Raw genomic sequence first — 24,959 nt, 5'->3', positions numbered from 1 at the left:
GTGCAGAGGCATGTGTTGAAACTGTCATTTCTTCTCTGATGTTCCAAAACACCACCTTACAAATCCAACACATATGCCACAGTTTGGGGTGGACAGGATGAACTTTCATTACTGAAGCCCCCAGCAGAATATCATAGCAGAAAGGCACACACTGTATGATTTTTGTAATTTAAAAAAAAAAGACGCTGCTCTTGTTCTTATAAAGAAATCCAGTTAAAAATCCAGATAAGCTACATGTGTTAATGATGACATTAATAAGTGGCTTTTAAAAATAACAAACTTCTGCAAAGCATGTGAGATAAAAAATGGCCTCTACTCTGCCTAGGTCTCACAGATTGCTACTTGCATGAGATCAATGTTACAGTTAACAAACAGATGCTATTCCATTAAAAAAAGTGTAACACACTTTCCTGCAAAGGTTTACAACTACACTTAAATGTCTCTATGTGAAACTATTATTTATATTAGATTGTCCTGGGCTCAAGAATAATAAAACTGAACTGAGAATGACTTTTCAGCTCTGTAAAATACTGACAAGAAGTTACAAGTGAGAAGAGAGAGAATTTTTCCAGGCACTTAAGTCAACATCAGTTTTGCTAAATAAAAGCCCATAAATCAAATTATTTTATTGAAATCAGCAGCCCCTTGAGAGAGAGTTCAATCTAATCCCCCTTCTATATATTCAATTTGTTTGGTATCCAGTATATTTTCTTCCCAGGATATAGGCAACAAACTTTTTTTTAATGGAATGCATTCTCTACATAATGGGAAAAAACAGACTGTCATTCTGAGTTGCCAGAGATATCAGTTTCATCATAATTTAGAAAATAGATACACAAATTAGATTTATCATCAGGTTTCAAGATTTGAAAATATTCTAATAAGATACAGGCCTCTGACAGACATTTACTTTAAAATGTGATGAGATCTAATCATCGATCCCCTTAATCGTGTCCTGCGATGCTACAACTGCATGGCAGAATGTGCAATTTTGGAATCAGACATTAGATCCCAGTCACACTTTACTGGCTGATGCAGGGCGAGTCCAGCAAATAAGGTGCCTCATTAGCCTGGGCTTCCCCTGCATCAACAAGATTAAACCAATCAGCTGATTGTCAATTGGGGTTTGGAACCAAACTGATCCCTGGCCCCAGCCAACAATCAGCTCTGCACATGGGAAGCATGGCATCAGGCTGAGGCAGCCCAGTGCTGGGCTCCCTTGTGGATCAGGAGCTATAAAACTGCGTGTGCTGCCCTAGTGATGCTGGGCTTCCCATGCACTGGGAGCTGTATAAATCCCATGTATTGCCCAGCTGGGCAGCACTTGGGGTTTGGATATGTCTTGGCCAAATGTTCAAGTTAAGGCATGATATAAATGAGCCACAAAGTTATTCCACATATAAGATACCTTAAATTGAACTGCATGTATGGCCAAATATAACAGAGCACAGGATGTGCCCTGTTACTTACAGGGGCCTGAGCAGCAGCAAGGCTGCCTATAGCTGGCTGCAATCCCAATGGGGCACAACTGCCTTATTGGGAACAGGGCCCAGCTGCGCCCTATAAGAACAAGGGCTCTGAACAGCAAAGCAAGCAGTTGGAAGAACAGTAACCCAGCTGGGGATGCTGCTTGTGACACCCTGGAGGTAAGGGCAGGAGCTATGGGGATAGAAGGAGGCTCCAGGTACTGGGGCATGACCTAAAATTACACCCTGCTGGGGTTGGATGGTGTAGTGGGGCTGCTTGTGGCAGGGCAGCTTCCAGGAAATGCTACACCTGGGGCTTCCCCAGTGAAGGGTGAGTATGGGGCACCAGAAAGCCTCAGCCCCTGCTGCCTTGCAGGTGACCCTATGGAGGGGAAAGGCTAGAGGTAGCACACCCTAAACAACAAATCAGGGGCCCAGGCTCAAGTGTGAGTCCTGAGACAGGGCCCTGGTCAGGAAAGGGCCAGAGGCAGTGCCCAGACTCACTGAGAGTGCTGAGGCTGCATTAAGGAGCCAGGAGTGAGGCTTCAGCAGAGTGGGGCCTTGAGCCTTTGGGGAGCTATACAAGAAGGTCCTGGGGTGAAGGGATTAGGAATTGCTGAGGCCCAGTGTAGGGCAGGGGATAAGCTTAGGGATACAGTGTGGGGCATATGGGGTTTGGAGCCCTGAAAGGGAATGGGGCTTGAATCCCAGTCATGGAGTGGGGCTTGGAGTCCTGAAGTGATATGGGGACTGGAAGCCCTGAAAGGAACTGGGCTGGGAGCCTGAGGAACAGTAAATGGCTGAGAGCCCAAGTGATTTAGTGGCTGGGGTTTAGGCCAGACAAGCAGGCTAGATGCTAGGCCAAACAAACCAAGGCCAGGTATAAAGTCATGGATATCATCTGTGAGGCATGGGACGGTCAGAGCCACGTGTATCAGGCCTTAGCATCAAGGCCAGTAAATGGGCAGCCTCCCACCTTGTTAAGATCTATTGATGATTACCTTCAAAGAGTGACAGGAGAGATAAGCAGGGGGTTTGCCCAGAGACAAGAGGGTGGGCTTATGTTTAGACCAGCCCCAGGACGGCCACTTGCTATACCAGGCCACTACTAAAGGCACAATTAACCTGCTAATCATATTTTAAATGTTGTGTGTGATGGGACCACAGTGATCAAAATACAGGCAATGCTGTTTATCTGTAGGCATGGAAAACCAATGCAAATCACACCAAAGGATGTGTAGCAGAAAGCCCCCTTTTCCTCTTGCCTGCATTTGCTCTCCCCTCTTTGGATATGTTTCTCTTTTCCTACCTTTTCTTCCTTCCTCTCTCTTTCACTTTAAGATAAGGAATTGTATTTTAAAATTTGTATGTGTGCATTTTGTATCTCCCCTTGTAGTTTGGTATTTTTATCTATTTGTGTGCCATGGCATTTGTAGCTTATATTTTATACTCCTCACCTTTCAACTTTCAACTAAATGTATTTTAGTAAGTTATACATTGTAACATTGTTAACAAAGGCAGGAATCAAACTGCTCTTCCCTGTATCAGGCTGGCCTCTGAAAGAATGAGTGAATCAGTGATTGAATGTGTAACATGGAAGCAGGCAGCAATTATCACCTGGAAGCTGAACTCAATAGAAGACAGTGTAACAACTGGGAAATCTCTATACCGCACTGATCAAGGGCTAGAAGCCCTGGCCTGACTTAATCAACACCAGAGACCAACTTTTGGGCTGAATATCTCCAGATCGACCACTCCCAGAGCCCTATTCTAAATTCATCAACGGACTCCCAAACCTGCACGTACATGCGGACAACCCCTGGGGCTGACAGATGCTGTCCAGTAGCCACCGGGGGGGGGGGGGGGGGGAGTCCCAAGAGGGTCAATGACCCCTGGATTGGGCAAACCAGAAAACTGGGGAGTCACCAAAGTCTGCCAGGGACAGATAAAAGGCAGTGAAAAGTGACCCTCAGTGGCGCCGTCTTGATCTCCAACTCGACCAGACCTGTCCAGCCAGAAGGACCAGCCGGCGACCCCCTTCTGGAAGATAACACCACACTGAAAGAAGCCTCAACGACAGACTCCAGCGCTTGTAGGATAGGTATACCTGACTCTGTAGCCTGCTACTGTGTATGTGTGTGCATGTGTGTGTGTGTGGACCAGCCCCAAGGTTTATGATTACAGTGTTTCAATCCGCCTAATAAACTAGAATTTTAAGGATCCTGAGTTGGACATTTGTAGCCAACAGATGGAGGTAGTTTAATGAAACACTAAGAATTGATCCTACTCAATAAATATTTTTGTAGCAGTAGCAGATTTTTTCTTTTTTTTAAATTCAGAACTGTAGTTATATTGCCTGTTGAGATTGCTAAGAAAACATGATATAACATCAGTGCAGTAATGTCAACAAAAGACAGTTTCCTCATTAAAGGCCATTCACATCAAATGAAAAGTGATCAGACAGTAAGAGGAACATATGACGAGACCATAGTAACTGGACAGCTCATGTTGGTTGCTCACCAGTTGCTTGTGCAAGGTGCATAAGAAGAATAATGTGCTTATAAATGCCTAACAAGATACTGGTCAACAGGGGCAAGAGGATGTGACCAATTATCAATTTAAGTTTTAAAAAGTTTTGGGGGTTGAGATAAATACAGAGGAAAGGGAATAGAAACTGCTCAACACATTTACTCTATAACATACACTAAAATATACAACAATTTGAAGAGTACATATGTAATTCCAAATATGCAACAGGTTGCTTCTATTGAGAATGATAAAGAATAAGAGGTCTTATTGCTAAAAATGCCATAAAAACAACTTGAACAACATTTTTTGTTCTGATGTATGCACAGTGCCTTATCCATTAAGGTAAATCAGAATCTTTATTTAACTTGAGTAAGTACTTGTAATCTCTGGCAATGAGCACAGGATAATGTTTTAATAGATATAAAAATACAATTGCATAACTCAATTATTCATAGTTGGAGAAATACTGATGCAAGTGAAGGCCTAACAAATTAGAAGTGTTACCATGATTTTTTTTTTTTGTTTGAACTGTGAGTTTCCCCATCTCAGGACATTTTAAATCAAACCATTAAATTACAAGTGCAAAACTCAGCTTTAAACAGAAACATAGGTGTAACCTCTGCTGTGGAACAGTGAATGGCCACTGTCCGATCCCAAGACACTACTGTATGCTTTTAGAAGAGAAGCTAGCCTTCCTCAAAGAAAAGTTTTACTACATTGCCCTCTAGTGTTTCTTTTTGCTGTCCTTGTTCATGCTCTTTGTGATCATGTTTGTTTTTGCTATACTCAAGTGATCGCTGTTCAAACTGAATACAAACCGTTTTGTAAAACATGGAGGTATATATGAAATCATTAATCGACTTGCCTTAAAAATAATCCTACTGCAGTAATTATTTTAATGCTTGCATTGAAACATCACTGAGACATGTACCTGAAACAGGTGATACTTAATTGGGTTTAAAAGCCACAGACTAAAAAGATCTATTTTTATGTGCAAGTTACTGATAGGATACCACTGGAATGAATGATTTTTTTTAAAAAAGAATCTATTCAAATCTTTTTAGACTCAAAGATTTTTTTTTTTAGATTGCATTCTCTTCTGAGAAGAATGGTAACTAACTTGTTAGAAAGTTCTTAACCAGCTGTAGATGATAACAAATTCTGAATAAGAATGATAAAGATGGGGACGAGATGCATCAATATGAAGACAATTTGCTATTACACTACCTAGGATAAAACGATAATGAATATTGATGATCACACTTCAAAAATCAATAGGCAATAGCACAGGGAAATAATTCTTGCCCTGCACTCCAAACCCTGTCTTTGAATAGCACTGTCCATTACTGGACAATTATTATTAATTAATAATAACTTATGTTACTATCAATTCATAATTATTATAACCCCTAGTAATATATGGGTTATATTTACTAACTATTTATATTTGATACTTATTATTCATTTATTTAGTAAATATTATGACCTTTTCTCTTTTAGGATCAGGTATAAGACACCGCAGGAACCTAAATCCAAATAACAACAATGCCCACAGTCAGTTTCTCAAAATAAGACTCAAACATAACACCTCACCTCTACTCTGTTGGAGTGAGACATCTCACCATTATGGATACCTTTACTTACACAGTGCATAATGTGTAATTTTTGTCTCAAACCAGTTCTGTGGATGAAAACTAGGTCGTGCATGTGTAGGTGATTTAGAAAAGTTAGCTGTGTGCAATGTGGGTGGCTGTAGGATGAAGGAGCATGGGAGGGTTGTTTATAGAACTGAAGAATAAGAGTGCATTTGGTTATTGTGAAGCATAAAGACTAAGACATTAACTGAGAAGTTGGAGAGGAGTTTAAGTGATTGCATGGATAGGAGATTTTTACCAGAGCTTTTTGTGGGGTGGAAAACTAGAGATGACCCCAGACTGCAAAATTTGTATTAAGATCTGAGCTTTTCTGAAGCCAAGGTTTTGATTCAAGTCCTTTTGTATGTAAGCGAAAGGGTAAGAATGTAACATGCAAAAGAGATTTTTAATTTCAGAGCTCCAATATGTTACAGTGATACCAGCAGTCTTGGCTTTGGGAACAAAACAAAGATTTGGCTGCATTCAGGATCACAGAAAAATAGGGCTGGACAGGACCTTGAGAAGCCATCTAGTCCACCCCCCTGTTCAAAGGCTCATCTATACATAAAGAAGTAGACCGAGGCTCCAGCACAGAGTTCTGGATACAGTAACTGGTGTTACTAGGTGCAAATAACAAATAATCACAGAAGAAAGTTGCTTTATTCCAACATTGAATATGCAACTATATTAGAATAAAGATATAGCATTATATATGAAACTACTCTGCATCTCTGTCTCTCTAAAATCTTTCACAGTTCTTCTCCTATCTTGCTTTCTGCTTCACATTGTAAAGAAAGAGCGCATATATTGTTACATGAGGCTTGGGTATTAAAAATAAAAATTACCCACTGCTGGTCCTTCTGTATCCAGTGTCATTTTAGCAAAGACAGAATTGTTAAAAGTGATGTCAGTTTTTGGGCTGAGGATTGTCAAATATCTGGAGGCAGGGATCATTTTTTTTTTTTTTTTTTTTTTTTTTTTTTTTCAGGATGATACCGGTTTCAGAACCTATCCTGTCAGGTGAGTTTTATCGGCCCATTATGACTATTCTTTGCATTAAGTTGCATTTCTATTTGTAAATGGCACAGCAGAATGTTTACGCAAATGGGCAAGTCATTTGAGTGAAATTCTGGGTGTTAAGTTAAACAACATTCAACTGCTTGACCACATGGTGGCAGTATGACACCACATTGAGATATGCAATTTTGCACTTTCCCAGCACATGCCCTTAGTCCCTGATGTCTGTGGCATTTTTTTTTAACTACTTCATTAATCTCAAATTATAAACCATCTAGGCAGCACTACCCATTCATTTCCAATAGACAGAATGAGAAAAGCTGATTAGTTTAATCTTTCCTCAGTTTTCCTTGTGAATTATGAATATGACACAAACAAGGGAATCAACTGCTTTGAAAATTAAACTATTCTAGACACATGGATAACAATCATATGGTCATCTCCAAAGAGATGGAGCTTGGAGTGAAATATAAAGACTTACATTTCCAGGTTGCCAGTCTGATAGTGGCTGATGGTTCTCCTCCAAAGTCAGTATCAGATAGCAGTTTAGTAGCATTAGTCTTCCCCCCCACCACAGGCCAGTCCCAATTTCCTTGCCTATGCAGCCCAAGTCTACTTCTCTCCCAGCCCTTTTCTGCTCAGTTGCAACCCCAAACCCCCAGTTTCTGTTACCAAAACCCAACCCCAGCTTTCCTCCTCATCTTTAGTCAATGCTGCATACACATATTCAAATAGTGAAAGAGAATTCTCCCAAGTTTGTTTTCCTGGCAGAGGAACTTACCCAGAGCCACATATATAGATATTTGAATGCTGAGGGCCTGAAGAGTAGAGAATTTGCAGTGCTGACACTGTGCAGCTGGGGAAAAGCAGGGGGGCAGGCTGTGCACATATCTCAGTGTGCTCTGCCGGCTCCCTTAGTCTGTCTGGCGACAGATGGCAAAAGTACATAGGGCAGCCCTGATTGACTGCCCATGCTGCACAGGTTGATGCCTGTGTTTCCTTGCAGCACAATGTGGCGATTGTTCAGGGGATGCGTTCTGCTCCTTGCTGGAGCAGCAGTCCAGTGAGTGACCTCATACAGACATTCAGTTTCTCCTGAGAGAGTTGCTGTTTTCCCCAAGAGAAACCCCAACATACAGATTTCAGGCTTTTTCTGCCAGAGTAAGGATGGCTGCTCTAGAAGAAAAATAACCAGGGTAACAACCAGGGTTAAATCGCTCCCAGGAAAGTTTCCCTGGAGAGAGCAAATGTTTGTACATGCTGCTTCTTTTAGAAGAGAACACAGCCCTCCAGCATCCCCCACCCTGCTTTCCCAGGGAGATGGTGTGTTGCTCCCCGGACTCTGCTGCTCCCTCATAAGCCCAAGCTGGATCATGATCAATTGTTCTATGGGGATTTGTAGTCATATCTGTTGCAGGAACCATGAGAGGCCTGGAGCATACTCAGTGAAATTGGTATCTTTGGTGATTTAGCTGCCGAACACTAAGAATTCTCTAATGAGCATAAGCAACTGCACCCTTTCAAACTTGGCTGAACTAGGGCAGATTCCTATGGGTACAAGAGGCACTTATTTAACAAAATGGACCCTCTTCTGCCAAGTTTCATGCTTTTGTTATAAAACATGGGGCCATGGGAGCATTTCAAAGAAAATGTTGCCAGAGTTTTTTTAAATGGCAAAAACAATGTATTTGTGCACAGGCTTGTTCTTACACTGGCTGCAGTATTTTGGATGAAACATTCCAAAAGAAAAAAAAAAAAATATATGTTGCCCTGTGGGGTCAGGCCAACTCTCAGGATCTCAGTATTGCGCTGTTAGACAGGAGGGTGACACACAATTGCACATATACAAACACACAAATCAATTAAATGCACACACACACATGCATGCATGCACACACTCACCAGTTCACACACATACAACCCACCTACACATAGGTAAGTTACTAACTTGGATGGTATGGTATGTATGTGTGTGCTGGGGTAGGTTAAGGTGAGAGAGAGAGAGAGAGAGAGAGAGAGTTAAAGTGTAGGGAGTGAAAGTTGCCAGCGCTGGGATTAGAACTGGTGGACTACAGAGAAGCTGACTGAGGGACTGAGGCTTGGGTTTACTTAAGATCAAGTGGCCCCAGGGATACTTAAGGTCACTGGTGCATGGGAGGGGAAAAAAAAAAAAAAGCCTGGTGGCAAGGAGGAAACAGCCAGGAAAAAGAGAGAAACCTGGGAGTTTGGGGCTGAAAACTGAGGCAGAAAGCTGAGATATTTGCGGGGGGCGGGGAAGGGGGCAGATAAGTAGTGGCAAGGAGACAGCCAGGAAAGAAACTGAGGCAGAAACCTGGTTGCTTAGGGGAAAAGGAAAAGGCAGTGGGGGTAAGACAGTGGCAAAGAAACAGGGGGTTTGGAGGCAGAGAGGAGCTCAGGACAGGTGTTGGAGGTAGCAATGAGCCAGAAGCAGGAGAGGGAGAAACGAGACAGAAGTTAGAGGGGTGAGGAGCTGAGATTGGAGCAGGGCCAAACCACAGTAAAGCAAAACCCAACTCAGGCGTCCAAATACCAGTTTTATTAAACAGACAACATGCCACACAGCCCCGTGAAGTTATTGGTACACACACACACACACACACACACACACACACACACACACACACACACACACACACACACACACACACTGGCAGCAGGAGAAAGAGACTCAGTGGAAGGGTTGGAGTCCTGGTAGGGAAGAGAAGCAGAGTCCAAGTCCTTGGTTGAAGAGGGGGCAGGGGGTGATAGCTACCTATCCAAGCTAGAAAGGGGTCCTTGTCCAGTAGGTGTTGTCCAGAGAGGGGTCGCTGGCAGGGCCTCTGGGTGGATAGGTGGTGTGGCATGGTGCTGGTCCAGATGGAGACGGCGTCCCTAGGAGTCAGTCTTTACTACCCCTTTTATGGGGCAGACTACCTCTGATCTCCTGCCCAGAGGAGTGTCTGTCCTGTTCCAGAGGGCTCCAGATGTTCCTACTGAGCATGTGCAGCTTGGCACAATGGTGGGTTGCCTCATCTTTTGTTTCTTGAATGCCGAGGGTGGTCCAGGTATTGGTGTTGATGTTTCGGTCATTCAGAGGGAGCTATTTTTAGACTTCCTGCCATTGTCTCTCAAGCACCCACTTTCATCCCCATTCATTCAGGAACCAAGTTACATAGGAGGGGTAGGTGTAAGTCATGGGTTACACAACCGGGCTTGGGGATAAGATGGAGGCTTGACATTACAAGATGGAAACTTGACATGACTTATGCTAACTTCCATATATATGGTTATAAAACAGTAACCACACAATATAAAAGTAGTATAAAAAAAAATCAATACAAAACATAATAATTATCATTTATAAAACAGTAGATATCTATATCAAAATAGCAGGGCACGTATTTGCAAAGAGGGGAGAGAAAAATAAAACTTACTACCTCAAATAAAATGTTAAAGTTTATCCTACATCTTAGCTTACTTATACTTATCTAGGGAATAGAGAGGGAGAGAAAAAGTCAGAAATGGTTGGGGAAGGGGAGGGAATGCATTTTAAAATAAATAAATAAAAAAAGAAAAACTGGGGGGTTTGCTACATATTCACAGAGTGAGGGAGGCAAAATAAACTTGAAAAATACAGGCTCAATTATGCCATTTCAGAGACAGTCCTGCTTTGGGGGTGTTACCGAGAAGAAAATTATTTGTAATGACTTCTTCCCTCATATGTGAATTTGTAAGAACTGATGAGATACAAGTACTCCTTGTCTTCCCCATCTTCATTGGGGTGTCTGGCATCTAACTGCATGGAAAGAAGGGAGTTTGTAATGTGGCAAGTGCAGAGACTGCAGTGGTGGCACATTGACATAATATGCTCCTTGCATTCTCTCTACTTCTTAAGTGTAACTGATAAAGAAACAGGACACAATCTGGTCCTAAGTTTGATTGCCAGAGTACATTACTATGTTAAAATATCTATCAATTACTACTATCATTTTTACTATTACTATATGGCAAAACAACATTAAGATGAAGTTAAGGCAGTGACCACATATAAGTAATGAGAAAAACATATTCCAGGGATGTAAAAAGTTATTCTCCAAATAAGCTTCACAAACCCAGGTAATTCAGAGCCAAGGTTACACTTATAATATGTTGAGCTGTCAAAATGCAAGTTAGAGCCCAGGTTGATACACCTCTGTGGCTCTGATGCTGGAGCTTGGTAGATTTATGAAGGGGGCTACACAACAATGCTTGCAATAGCAAGAGATTGGATTTGATGATCCAGGAGGTCTTAGTACCACCATAGAATTCTAATTAAGGTAATTTAGTGCTTATACTCTTAAAACAAACTTTTTTGGAAGATACGTTAGATTTTAACCCCTCATGGTGATAATGGAGTTAAGGTTGTTTGGGTGTCTAGAGCCACTTTTTAAAAACTAGTTACTTAAATAATTTATGCTGTTATTTTCTGCATATTTCAGTTTCTCTTTGCCTATATGGAGGTGCTTGCAGTATAGCTACCATCCCATTGAATGCCTCTGACTGAGATAAACATGAAATTGATTTGTTCCTTTTTATTGGTTATCAATTTCCCATTGGTTTCACTTTTGCAGTCCTGGGCATTAACACAAGTATGAAACTTTCGAGCTTCAAATGATACATTACAAGAGAATGTTCATTTGGTAGAGAGAAAACAAATAGTCTTACCACCTACCCAAAACCATTGCTAAAAGCCTTGCATTGAAAATATTTTCTCTATACTGCAAGAACACCTTTCTGTACAGAAGAATAAGATCCTTGGAGTTACAAAATTTAAATTTTAAGACAGTGTCCTTGTAGAGCAGATAGAGAATATGACATTTCAAGAAATCAAAAACTGTTACAGTAAACTATATGTGCATGAAATTAAGACCCACTCCTGCAAGATTTCTCTACATCGAGCTCCCACAGACATTGTTAGGAATTCCATATGCAAAGGGCATGACTGGACCAGTTTTGGTGCTTGAATAAAACTTGCTGAGATGGACTTCAATGATGCAGTGTATTATACAAGAACACGACTTTCAGACAGTCACTTGCATTGCAAGTCATCAGAATCTCATGTCTATGACTTGTAAAGCCTCTCTGATGGATGCAGTATACTGAGCTTCTAGTCCCTCCAACAGTCTTTAATGCCTGCTACATACGAAAGGCCCAGGGAGAATATACAGCACATGCGAATCCTGTAATAGCACTAAAAAAATTGAAGATTAAGGCCTGAGGGAAAGATCTGGGGTGGCTTTTAAGGTAACTCCAGTTCAGGCTTTGGCATGCTTAAAAATTAGACTTTATGCCCCTGATTCAAAGAAACAGGACTAGATGCCTAGGCTCCCTACATAGTCAATGGACAGAGTTGGGTGCCTTCAACGGGCAATCCAATGAACCTGAACACTGAATGGGGAACTGGCTAGTTAACCAAAACACTAAGTTTACAGGCATGTCTGCACTCCTCCTCAAGAGAGCTTTGGTGCCGGAGTCAAAGCTGCACGTTAGGTGCTCTAGCTGTCCAGAGCCCAGATTCCTCTACTGGTGCAAGAAGCCTACCTGACCAGGGATGATGAATTTTAAGACAGGGAACATCCTTACCTTTTACATCATAGGCTACTGGTTAGAGTAAGGAGACTTTAGTTCTGGTTTCTATTCTTGGGATGCCCCAAATTGGGCCCTGAAATTGAAGCGCCCCAAATCAGTAGTAATTTATGATTACTTGAGCCTTTAAATATCTAAAAAGCAGAACAAAACAAAAAGCCAGCCTCTCTGGTATCTATGGCATTACATAAGAATTCAAAATTGGTCTTTTCCTTAGTAAAATGCTAACCTACCAAGATATACTGATCACAGTCTGAATTTGGATATTTGTACTGTCTCAGAAATCTAATGATTCTATGGATAATCTAATGAGGGAGCACGCAAAAAAATCAAATAAAGAACAAGAACCTCCTGAAGGATGGGGCATGTCACTGATGGCAAACAGCTGCTCTATTTATTAGGATTCAGCAGGCCTATTCTATTTAAAATTCAAATCAAATTTACAGTGTTCAATGACACGTAAGAACTATCTTTGCAAAAGCAATGTAAATTACATTTCTACTGTCATGCTCTTCTTTGACACCAAAATAAACGAGCCATGAATTTAAGGTGAAAGTATGCATAAGATAAATACTAACTCCCTCCCCTTGCCCCCGACACGCACTCTCTCTCTCTCTCTCTCTCTCCCCACTGACCTAGAACTTGAATATATTAGAAACTGCTGTTCTATTATGCTGGGTTAAATCACACCCCTCACATCCTTTCCTTCTCCTACCCTTTACTCTTCTCTGCCTTTTTGCTATTTCTCTTTATTTAAAAATGAGCTTGTAATCCAATATTTTAGGGAAAAAAAGCCTACTTGTCTAACTACTACCTCACCTTTCTCTCCTGTGCTTCCATGTCCACTCTCTCAAATAATAATTAAAAAAAACCCCAAAACCCCACATTCTTTGTGTGGCCTAGAATCCGTCCTTTAGTTCCCCAGACCTCTTCTGACTGGTCTTCAGCCACTTCACTGAAACTGCTTTAACCCAAGTGACCTTTCTGACAGTTTAGTTTATGGCCCTTTTCTATCACTCTTTCCACAGTCCTTGTGTCTGTCAGTAATTCCTCCTTGGGCTTCTGCTGTACAGAGCTTACCAAGTTTTATCTTACATGCCTTTCCTAATGTACTTAAGGTCACTTTTTTCTCCTCTGTCAAAGTGCCCCTGAGCTTCTTCTCGGTCCATTGCACTTTTCATTCTACACACTTCCCTTGGTAATTCCACTCATTCCTACCATTTCAAATACCAGTTGTATGCCAGGTCTATTTCTTTGGGTCCACCAGTGCCTCCCATCTTCTAACACATTCTTCTGGTACTTAATAATTTCCCGTGAAGTATTTCAGATGTTGTTCCCTGAAGGTCAACATTCTCATAGCTGAACTTTTTTTTTCCTGCCAGATTCTCTCCCTCTCTCTTCACCACCATTCTTCCTGTCCAGGTCCATCAGTTTCCCCTCACATCCAGACTCTTACCAGATCAGTGCTTGTTATCCCGTAACTTCTCTCCCTGCAGCTACATCCTCTTCAGCCCCAAATCTAGCGTGGTTGTCTCCATCTTAGCTACCTCTCAGTTTGTCAGATGAATCATCTGGTTTCCTCACCTCCCTCCTCCCCACAGTGCTTCTCATTGCAGTCCCTTCAAGACACTCTTGACAAAATCATTATTCTCCTTACTGCTCTGGCCTTGTCATTCTCTTTTAATTTCTTCACTAGTTACTATTTGTTTGCCAGTTCAGTTTATGTTGCCCATTTCTATCTTCAATGCTGTCAGAGCTCTCTGTTTACCTGTTTGTTGGCATTCATCTCCATTTTCCCTTTTGGCAAGGAAAACCAAAAAAGTGAACCCTCCCCCCATAAATTGATTATTTTTCCAAAACTAAATTACAGGTGTGGATTTAGAGACATGCTTTGTGGGTGAGAGATCTCAGGGAAATGAATGAAGAAACTTACAGAGTAACAGGGCACTGAGCCTGTCACCCTTGAGGCCTTATAGAGGGACTGCTAAATTTGGAGTTTCAAATGAAGATATACACAAATACACGTATATAGTTGCCCAGCCCTTACTTATAAAATCTAGACATCAGCCAAGTGACCATTTATGTATATGATTGCATATAGGCAACTGGTAAGGGATGCACAGGGGTGCACGTGCCCCCCCTGATGGGGCCAGTGCCCCCCCGATGACCAACACTGATACTGTCGGTAGGGCTGGTGCACCACCTGACAAGGTTGGTGGCTTCTGTGGGTGCCCCCCCCAGATTCAGGAGGCACCAGTCACTCATGTGATTGCACATGTAGATAGCTGATGTGTATATTTGTGCACATAAATCAAGTATGCATAGATGTGTGCCATTACATGCATGTAACTTGGAGAATCTGGTCCTAAATATATCGATTTCTATTTATGTTATACAGTTCAAGCACTGTAACTACTCAAATAGCACTTACTGGTTCATAGAAGGCTTAAAGCATTGGATAAACAGTAATTAATATCACAAGCTCACCGAGAGATCAGGAAGTATTCTTAGTTATTCTTACCTCCTCAGTTATTTTAAATGAAGCAATTTAGTTAATTATCCACAATCCCAAACTTCCCCCATAATAAATCAATCAATTTGAGGAAGTGACATAGATCACTCTTTTTCGGCTGCAATTTAACAGCTTGGCCTGGATAAGATGATAGTGGCCAAACTGTTCAAATTGACAGTGAAGGCTGTATCAGAGAGTTTATAATAGTTCTCACACACGTTGTTTTCTCCAGCCATTACCAGCCAGAGGATGAGTAACCAGAGTGTTAAGGGAACAAAGCATTATCTGATGAGTGACCATGTCAAATATTATAGCTTAGCTAGAGTATAATGTTCTCCCTTCCCACACCCCCACAATAGCCCATGTTGTTTTCTGGCTTCAATGAGGTAATTATATTGGTATTATCTCATGCTTTAAAGCATATAGGGATACGAGTCTCTTTGTGAAATCTTTTCCAGTTCTGACATTAGTATTTCTGATAGCTCCTAGTTCCAGGAAAACCAGTTATTTGTTACTAAATATAATCTATTTGCAATAGCACATTGCTATACATAACCTCTGCTACACCCATTTAACTTTTTATCTTTGTATACTCTATGCTGTGTGACAAAGATAAAGTAGATCAATCAATGCTGTCTTGTACACTGGTATAAAAATATGCTGAGAACACATAAATGGTACACCTTTCCTAAGTCGAAAAGCACAGATTCATGTAATGCTGTCTCTTGAAGACAAGTCTTTTTAATGGAATCAAGGTTCTTAAGACACCTTAAAACCTCTTTAAAACATGATGGTATATGAATTAGTAATACATCTTTAATTGACCATACTGGGGTTTAAATCAACTCAATGCTATGCTCTTTGCTACATTTAAAAATAATTCCCTACATTTGTTAAGCTGTAAGAAACCACCTAGCAATTTCATCTGTTCTGGAAATGGACCTTTATTCTCCTGACAAATATTATCCTCCAGGATGATCTGGGCTGCTACTGAATATCAATGCGCCAGTCTCTGAGGGTCTATATTCTGGAGACCACCGAGGAATAATAGCAGGTCTTAAATTTACAGGATTGTTGTGCTGCATGGGGAAGCTGCTTGCTGCTGTGAGCTCTGCAGGGCCCTGGCAATGTGTCCCCTGCACATGCAGAGGCAGCAGTGTGGGGTTGTGCCTCTCACTGCTGTCGCACTCACAGGGGACACGTCACCAGGGCAGCATGGAGCTTGCAGCAGCAAAGAGATCCCTGTGTGGTTCGGCTGTTCCTTGCAGCACTGGGTCACACCCACTAGGCTGCAGAGGCCCCAGGGGAGGGCGGGAGCCCAAGCCCACAGTGTGTACCTACCCTGCATACAAATCTGGGGGGCATGGGTCCCCCCTGCTCCCTGGGAGCTCCCTGGGAGCATGCACTGTGGTGGGTCCCTAGCCCCATAGCCCTGGCAGCTGGGGGCCTCCTCTGGCAGGGCTGGGGGGGTGGGGGGGGGACACCAGCAGGGCTCAGGGGGGCTGTGTGGGGCCTTTCATTTTAATAATGGATTTGGGGGGTTTTATAAGAGAATTTCCAATTTTTTTTTTACCAGGGAAAACCAGGATCCTCGACTATAAGGCATATTGCCTGAAGACACCAAAAACACTCTAACTTGCTACCAATGAAGCAAGAGGACAACAGCAGTCAGCATCCTGCTGCTGCAAGGGCAGTTAAAATGCACTCATGGGGTCCTGAGAAGAGGGCCATGCCCCCCTGCTACAGAGGAAGGCAAAACCCCTCACAGTCCATACCACCTGACCATGGATTAATATTCCTCCCTGATCCCAAACGGGCAATCAGTTTTACCTTGAGCAGAGAAGCTGAACAGTAGCTCAGAACCTCTGAGTTTTAGACCCAGAAGCAGCACTGGCACACATCAGTCAAAGTTCCCAGCCTTAATTGCAGCCAAAATCCAATGCTTCTGAGAAAAGTGAAAAAAGGTCCAGATACCTGCAGCAGCAAGAGGGGAAAAAATTTCCTTCCTGGCCCCATGTGGCAACCACCAAAGCCTAGAAGCATGGGAAAAAACAAACACCCTCCATTTTTCAATGCAACCTGGGGGCAGCAAGCATAATGCTACATCGCACACTTCTACTGTACAGACAGAATTCCCTTGTCTGTACCTCCTCCATAAAATTACTCTGGCTCTTTTAATCTTCTTTCACAACTAAGGCAATTGTGGAGCTCTGTCTTATTCTTCTGCTGCTGACCATGGTCCTCTCCAATATCCACCTACTTTAGGAAACAGAGCTCTTTGCATTATCTCCCAGAAATCTGTCTGCTGCAATTTACAGAGCACTCCAGGCATTTCATAGATTTCATAGACATTAGGGCTGGAAGGGACCTCGGAAGATCATCGAGTCCAGCCCCCCGCCCAAAGGGCAGGAAGTCAGCTGGGGTCATAGGATCCCAGCAAGATAAGCATCCAGTTTGCTCTTGAAGGTGTTCAATGTAGGCGCTTGAACCACCTCCGGTGGCAGGCTGTTCCAGACCTTGGGGGCTCGGACAGTAAAGAAATTCTTCCTTATGTCCAGCCTGAAATGGTCTTGTAGTAGTTTATGACCATTCGACCTAGTCGTCATCCCTTGGGGCGCTCTGGTGAACAAACGTTCCCAAGATACTGGTGGTCACCCCTGATAAACTTGTAGGTGGCCATCAGATCACCCCTGAGCCTGCGCTTTTCCAGGCTAAAGAGCCCCAGGGCTCTCAGCCTGTCATCTGCTTCCCTGACCTCTGATCATGCGTGTGGCTCTTCTCTGGACTCTCTCAAGCTTCTCCACATCCTTTTTGAATTGTGGAGCCCAAAACTGGACGCAATACTCCAGCTGCGGCCTCACTAAGACCGAGTACAAGGGGAGAATGACGTCCCGGGATCTGCTTGAGAAGCATCTATGGATGCAAGCCAGCGTTTTGGTTGCTTTACTAGCCGCAGCATCGCACTGCAGGCTCATGTTCATCTTGTGGTCAACGATGACCCCCAAGTCTCTTTCTTCCATAGTGCTAGCCAACATAGCACTGCCGTGCCTATAAGGATGCTGCGGGTTTTTCTTCCCAAGGTGGAGAACCTTGCATTTATCAGCGTTGAACACCATCAGATTCTCGTCCGCCCACTTGCTGAGCCTGTCCAGGTCAGCCTGGATCACCCACCTGTCTTCTGGCGTGGATGCTTTGCCCCAAAGTTTGGTGTTATCGGCGAACTGAATAGCATAGCTATTTCTAGAATCCCTGACCAATGCTTTTCCAACCTCTTCTTAAAACCCTCCACTGCTGGGGATTCCACAATCTCCCTAGACGGTCTATTCCACTGCCTTGCTGTTCTAACACCATAGAGAAGTTTTTCCTGATAGCCGGTCTAAACCTACTGTGCTGCAACTTCAAGCCACCAGTCCACATCCTCTTCTCTGCAGCAACAGAAAAAAAGACAAAGACATTCTCCCTCTTTATTTGTCCATACCCTTAAGAAACCATTTAGGTTTACAAATTGACTAATGATTTTGCATGCTAGGAAAATCACTGAAGAGTTCTTATTTTTAGAAAGTACCATAGACCTATTTTCTTGATATCAGATCTCAGGTTGGGCAGCCAAATATGAAGTCACTGAAAATGACCAGTGATGTTTGAGCAGGTAGAGAAAAATAATAAAAACACAGTGTAAGTACCATATATTGAAAACTGATGTACCTTTGTACAGAGTGCTCTACTCTGACTGTCATTTTAAAATACAAAATACTGATGAATGAAAAGCTCAGGAGAGGTGCTGCAATAATGTTAGGGGTATGGCATGAATTTCATGAAGAGGGTTTGCAATGGTTAGGATTTTTTTTAACTTTAAAAACGAGGAGTTGGATAGAATTTAACTGAGACAACCCAAAGATAAAATTCATCACTCACTCGAGTTAGTAACAGGCAAATCTGAAAGTACAAGATATTCATGCTGTAAGTCAGCTTTATGTATTCATTTTCCCATTTCAGGCTCCCCTGTTTGCAAAGCAGCTGAGTCACGTGATTTTTACAGGAATTTTCTAAGTAAACTAACAAATTGCCCTTTCTGAAGGATGGGAGAGGGGAGCCAGGGGCAGGATGGAGTGCTGCCACCCAGCACCCCACAGTGCTACCTCTCCGCCTCCGGCCCCATGAGCCCTCCCCAACCCCTGTGTCCTCCCATTCTCTGCTCCCGTCTGTCCACTGGGGGGGCATAGCCACAGCGGGGAGGGATGGCAAGGAGCAGGACTTGGGGGGGGGCGGCGAGGCCAGCACCGCTGGCTTCCCTCCCTCCCCCCCAACTCTGGCCCCTTAGTCCCCGCTCTGCTATGTGTGTATCTATCTGTGCAGAGCACTCTGATTGGTTATTTCAGTCAGCAATGTGATTGGCCACCGAGACAACCAATCAGAGCGCGACTAAAGTGTTACAGACAGACAGACTAAGGCTTTTATTATGTTAGAATGTTTGATGCATTAGGACTCAAAGGCTCTCATGAATGTTTCATTGCAAAGTCTTCTACACACATATCCTCAGAGTTGCTGCCTCAAAGGTCCCATCTGCACATTACACTTAAGGTGAGATTAACCAGTTAATCAGGTCTAAAGTGCTCACCCAGCCACATGTTTATTCAATTAATGGTGTGATAAGAAAAGGACTAAGCTACAAAGTTATTCCACAAAATATGTGCAATAACTTTGTACCTACTTTCTATCCTGCCATTAATTGAACACGCAGTCCAAGGCCCCTGTAGCTGGGAGACCCATCAGCTGGTCAGAGCTCCCACTTGGGGGGGGGGAGGAGGGGCATGTGCACCCCAAGTGTGGGAGCTCCCAGCTGACACTGGCTCTCAGCCATGGAAGCACATACCCCCATGTGTGGGAGCCCCAGTAGCTGACAAGGCTCCTAGCTTCAGGGGTACCACACACCCTGCAGCTGGGAGACCACAACTGATGCAGAGACCACAACACACAGCACCCCTGCAGCTGGGACAGCACATCAGTTGTGGTTTCCCTGCCACAGGATGCCTTGAAGCAACTATGGCTAGGAACCTGGGCTGGCTGATGGGGCTCCAAGCTGCAGGGACTTGCTTCTTGCCAGTATAGGGGAGGTGGGGTGGGGCAGGATCCCCCCCCCCCCCACGCAGCAGCAATAAGGCATATGGGATCTGATTCACAATCCTACGCACATGTGTTATGGCAGGAGGCACAAATGTGTGGATCATGCATTAGATTCCATTGTGCTTTTACTTGAAGGTGTAGGGGGCCCACAGAGCTTATAATCAAATCAGATAGGACAGACCAGGGGTGGGAGAACTGACATATACTTATCCCACTTTTTAAAATGGAAAACTGAAGCACAGAGAGTTTAAAGGTCATATGCACATCAGCCTTTCACAGCAGGAGACTGCAGGAGGCTGCAAACTGGGCATCAAGGTCTTTACGGTATTCACAGAGAAAGCTTTGTAACTCCAAATGACAATCAAGACTGAGCAGGCGGTCAGAAAGGAGATGCATAGACTGAGCTAATAGGGATCCTTAAGCAAAGTGTGTGGCTAAACTCTCATGGATCCTCAGAGCTCAGGCACCATTATCCCCTCAAAAATTTAGGGCCTAGAAAGAAGATGCCTCACTGGCTGCTACTCTTGGTCACCTTTTTTTACAATAGTCTAGTAGTTACAGCATTCTCCTAGTGGAAGTGGAAACTGGGTTTCAGGCTCCTTCCTCAACTTGAGAGGACTCAAGCCCACATTTCTAACTTCCCAGGAGAGTGCTCTAGGCTTTAAGATACAGAATAGTCTGAGTGAGATTGCCTTCCATTCCTACAGGTGACAATGGGACACTGGGAAGTCAGGAAGTCAACAGAACAAGATACACTGATTGGGCTAGAAGGAAAGCAAGTAACATGACTGTAGCTCAGTGATGAGGACATGACATTGAGAGGAAGTAACTCCTAGGTTCTGATTTGGCAGAGTTAATTTTGCTTTTCAAACATTACGAAGGATCGATAGTTGAAGACTGCAATGCTTCTAGCTGCACGTTGTGGATGCTACCAGAAATAAACTATCTTTAACATGCATGTTAGGAAGTGTTGCTTGGTGGTCTGTGACACATATGATATGGGTTTTATTGCAAGATTCTTATTTTTGTCTTTACTTCTTTTTATTTTGCTCTTAAATTATAGCATAGTGATGTCATTCATTCCATGTTATGAGACTGGGATAGAGAACACAAGATGGAGCAAAAAGCATGCCAAAATATCAATTCAATTACCGAAATATATGTTGGGAATTACACTTCCAAGTCCTAACTAGTCTGACTTCCTACCAGTGTAATAAAAGGAAATAAAACTAAATGTTGGGGTTTTTTTGCTTTATTTTCTGACACTATGTACAGTCTACTCTCTTGCTTTCCTCTGGTGAAGAGAGTAAAATAAATTCTGAACTGTGTCCCAGCAGGTTGAGGCAGTAAAAAGTAATTTTTCACCCTTTGGGAATGGTTGGCAAGGAGGGTTTGTAGTCCCCTCCTATAATGCCATTTAGCAAATGTGATTATAAGATCTAATGAATTGTAACTAATTTAATTTTGAAAATCTTCACACCTAATGCAAAAACAGTTTTCTCCATCCAGATTTAATTGGGGTGTTATTTTTTTAGACTATGTAAAAGAAGCTCTTCATAAAATTATATATGAAAATCTATTTTAGAATTCTAATAAACTGAATTATCCGTGCCATTTTTCTTGGGATCCTTCCTGACACCTTGCTAAATCATGAGTGGATCTATGCATATTAACTATGGTATGAAAACAGGTGGAGACAGGAACAAATTTCAGAAGGAATAACATGTGAAATTATTTCTTAAGACAAATCTTTAACCCAGCTGTCACAGACGAACACTTTATAATCTACAGTTGGTTGCCTACACGTGTACAAATAGAACGTTTACTCACCAGGACTAAATTCTGGCCTCAGATGAACATACAGCTCTCTTGGGCTCGAGAAAGAGCCAAAACACATTTGCCTGAAGGCAGAATTTGGCCCAGAGCCTGTAATTTTCAGTTTGTAGATTAACAGCCAATTGACTGAAAATGCCAAGGTTTGCTCTTCTGGCTGGCTCTTGGCAGTGATGTTATTTTTATCATGGTTTGTCCCTTAGGAAAACATTGAAGAAGTTCCCCTGAATGACAGATCTCTGCCTCTGTCTACCCCATTCATATTACTTGTATTTCTCCAGCACCCAACCCTACCAAACTCGGCACTTACACAAACAAACAAATACAAAGTCCCCACAACAATGGATTTAATTGTAAATTAAACATAAGAGCTGCTAAGGGACTGTAGCAAACAACAGATGGGTTTGGGAAGGGAAGACAAAGTACCATATAATATGGCATGGCTGAGCAGCTCAACAAAGCACATGTTGGTTACAAATCATTTGGATTCCTGTTGTTGTTTTGACCTGTCTTCAATTTTTCTTGTTGGGCTCACAGCAGAAATGGGGATGGAGGAGAGATCTGAAGAAAACATAGGGTACTGAAATTTGAGGAAACACTAGATTGGATACACAATGCTCCAGGGACAGAAGGCTGAGGCAAAATGGATCAGATGATGGAAAAACAGCTGGGCAACAATGGTGGTCACAGAGGAGAAGCATCCAGTAATTTTCTGTTCTACAATAAGATATACTGATATAGTCAATAATAAATACAGAGTAGGCCTGTGTGAAGTGGCAAATATTCCATTTGGATTCAGCCAGTTCGGAGGGACAGTGATTTGATTTCTCGACTCAAATCACTGTCCTGATTTGATTCAGCCGAATCGGATCCGAAGATTTGGCCATAGACTAAACAGGCAGCAGTCCTTGACAATGGACACAGCTGCCTTTAGCTGGTAAGTCTGTTGTGGTGGGCAGAGGAGGGAGGGAAGGGGCGTTGGGGGGGGGACAGATCAACACCCCCACAGCAAGGGAGGGATTGGGGCTGGCACAAGCTGCCCAGCAGGAGCGCAGCCCTGGCTCTGCCCGCCCCACAGAGCGCAGCCCAGCAGCAGGAGCTTGCCACCCGGAGCGCAGCCCTGGCCAGGGATGGGGTGGGGTGGCTCATGCTGCTGTGTACCACTGGTCCAGGAGCTGCTCATGTGGTGGCTTGTCTGGTGCCTCTCGCTGCTACTCCAGCCACCGGTTCAGGAGGGCATGTGGTGGGGGTATGTGCCCCAGGTTCTGCGCGGGGCAGGCAGGGTTGGGGCTGTGCGGTGGAAGACACTGGGAATGGGGGCTATGCCCCCCCACAGCTAGACTGAGCCCCTGTGTTGTCCCTGGACAACTGGCATGCGGCAGCAGGAGTCAGCCTGGCCTCCCCATGCCTCATGGATGAGCAGCAGCTTCGCCCCAGATAGGCAAGCGGCAGCAGGGCGTGGGGCGGGCATGTGCCACATGAAAACTCGTTGCAGCCCCGCCCCATTGCCCCTGCTCCACCACCTTCCCTGATCTGGAGGCACACACTCCCCACTCCCCCTGCATGCCCTGCTGCCACTCGCCCAGCTGGGGTGAAGGCACTGCTCATTTGGGAGGTGCGGGGAGGCTGGGCCAGTTCCCACCACTGCGCACCACTTGTCTGAAGGCAGCACAGGGACTGTCTCACAACAGCCCCACACTGGTTGGGCGAGAGGCAGCGGTGGCATAGCCCTTGCTTCCTGCACCTTCCACCTTTCATCCAGTGCAGCCCCAGCCCCACCTGCTCCTTGCAGATCCTGGGCCACACACCTCCACCCCATGCCCTCCCAGACTGGCGGTGCGCAGCCGCACGAGCTGCCCCACCCCCTCCCTGGGCAGCCCCAGCTCAGGTCCTAGCCCCAGCCCCAATCCCTCCCTCACTGTGGGGGCATTGATCTGTCCCCCCATGCCCCTTCCCTCCCCCCTCCACCCACCACAACAGACGTACCAGCTGGAGGCAGCTGTGTCCTGTCTAGCATGATCAAGGACTGCTGCCTGTTTAGTCTATGGCTGAATCTCTGAATTGGTGCCGAATCTTTTCTGAATTGATTCGGAATTTTTATGGGTCTCCCGATTTGATTCAGATTCAGAGATTTGCCCACCAAATTAGGCCGAATCTCCTCCGAATCGAATTGGCTATCGAAGCTTCACACAGCCCTAATACAGAATATTACACTGGAGGTGAGAAGGACGTCATGTTCTTTCAACTGGAGAAAGACAAACACAGTCACATGACACATGTCTAGAAGCTCTTTCACATACTATACAAAAATACCTCCAGCCTTCAAGGACCTTCATGAACAGGATCCTCTACTTTGATAATCTTGTGTCTCTCTATATAAGTTTCATTCACTTTCTACTGCTAATTAAGTCCATCTTCATTCCTGAGACACATTCCTCCCTGCACCTCCTCCTCCTGCAAAGGGCAAACTTTTGCTACTACTCTACTGCAGCTTCCCTCTTCTCACTGTTTCCCGATACCTTCTGTACCTTTTCAACATCTAACTCTTCTGTAATGCAGGATTTAATCAGTTCCCAAATTATTCAAATCTACAGTTCTCATCCACTCTCAACATTTTTACTGAAATATTTTTTTTCCAGAATTGTCTGTTGTGACCACTGTATGATAGAAAACACTTACATGATCACTTTAGAAAAATATTTAGTAGAAATACAGAAGCTCACTGATTACTTTGGCTTCTGTCTTGTTAATACTTGTTTGCTTGTCCTAGTCAATTCATATTTAATTTTCACTGTTCTTTTCTTCCCTACTCTGTTTAGTACTGGAGTTGGCATTGAATGCATTAGTTAGAGCTCTGGGAAAGGGCTGAGATGAGAGCTGATGAAGATGCAGATAATACAAATTATGCAGGGTGGTAATGGACAGGGAAGGATGAGAGGAACTGTGTGAGAGAGGCCTAAACAAACCAGTTGAAATGGACTTTTAGACAGCAAATAAAACATCAGTGCTGGTAAAAAAGAGCAACAAATATTGGAAGTAATCATTTCAATTATTTGTATGTTTTATTGGGTCCTAAATTTGTTGTATTAGACTGTGAAAAAGCACTGGACATGATTGTAGACAGCTAAATGAAAAAAAGCCAATGAAATATTAGGATGTGGAAAGGGTGAGGAAAAGAAAAATATAGAAATTATTCATGTGAGTATACAAATTAATGAT

General features: G+C 43.5%; 1 protein-coding gene across 10 annotated transcripts in view; it reads right to left on the bottom strand.

The window, feature by feature from the left end:
* Window positions 1-24,959, bottom strand: part of PAG1 (phosphoprotein membrane anchor with glycosphingolipid microdomains 1) — a 200,006-nt gene that overhangs the window by 38,268 nt on the left and 136,779 nt on the right. The window lies entirely within an intron of this gene.

Source organism: Alligator mississippiensis, chromosome 3, assembly GCF_030867095.1.
Source record: "Alligator mississippiensis isolate rAllMis1 chromosome 3, rAllMis1, whole genome shotgun sequence".
In the NCBI taxonomy this organism is placed as follows: Eukaryota; Metazoa; Chordata; order Crocodylia; family Alligatoridae; genus Alligator; species Alligator mississippiensis.
Note: the sequence above shows the minus strand (reverse complement) of the source record. Positions and strands in the feature narration are given on the sequence as shown.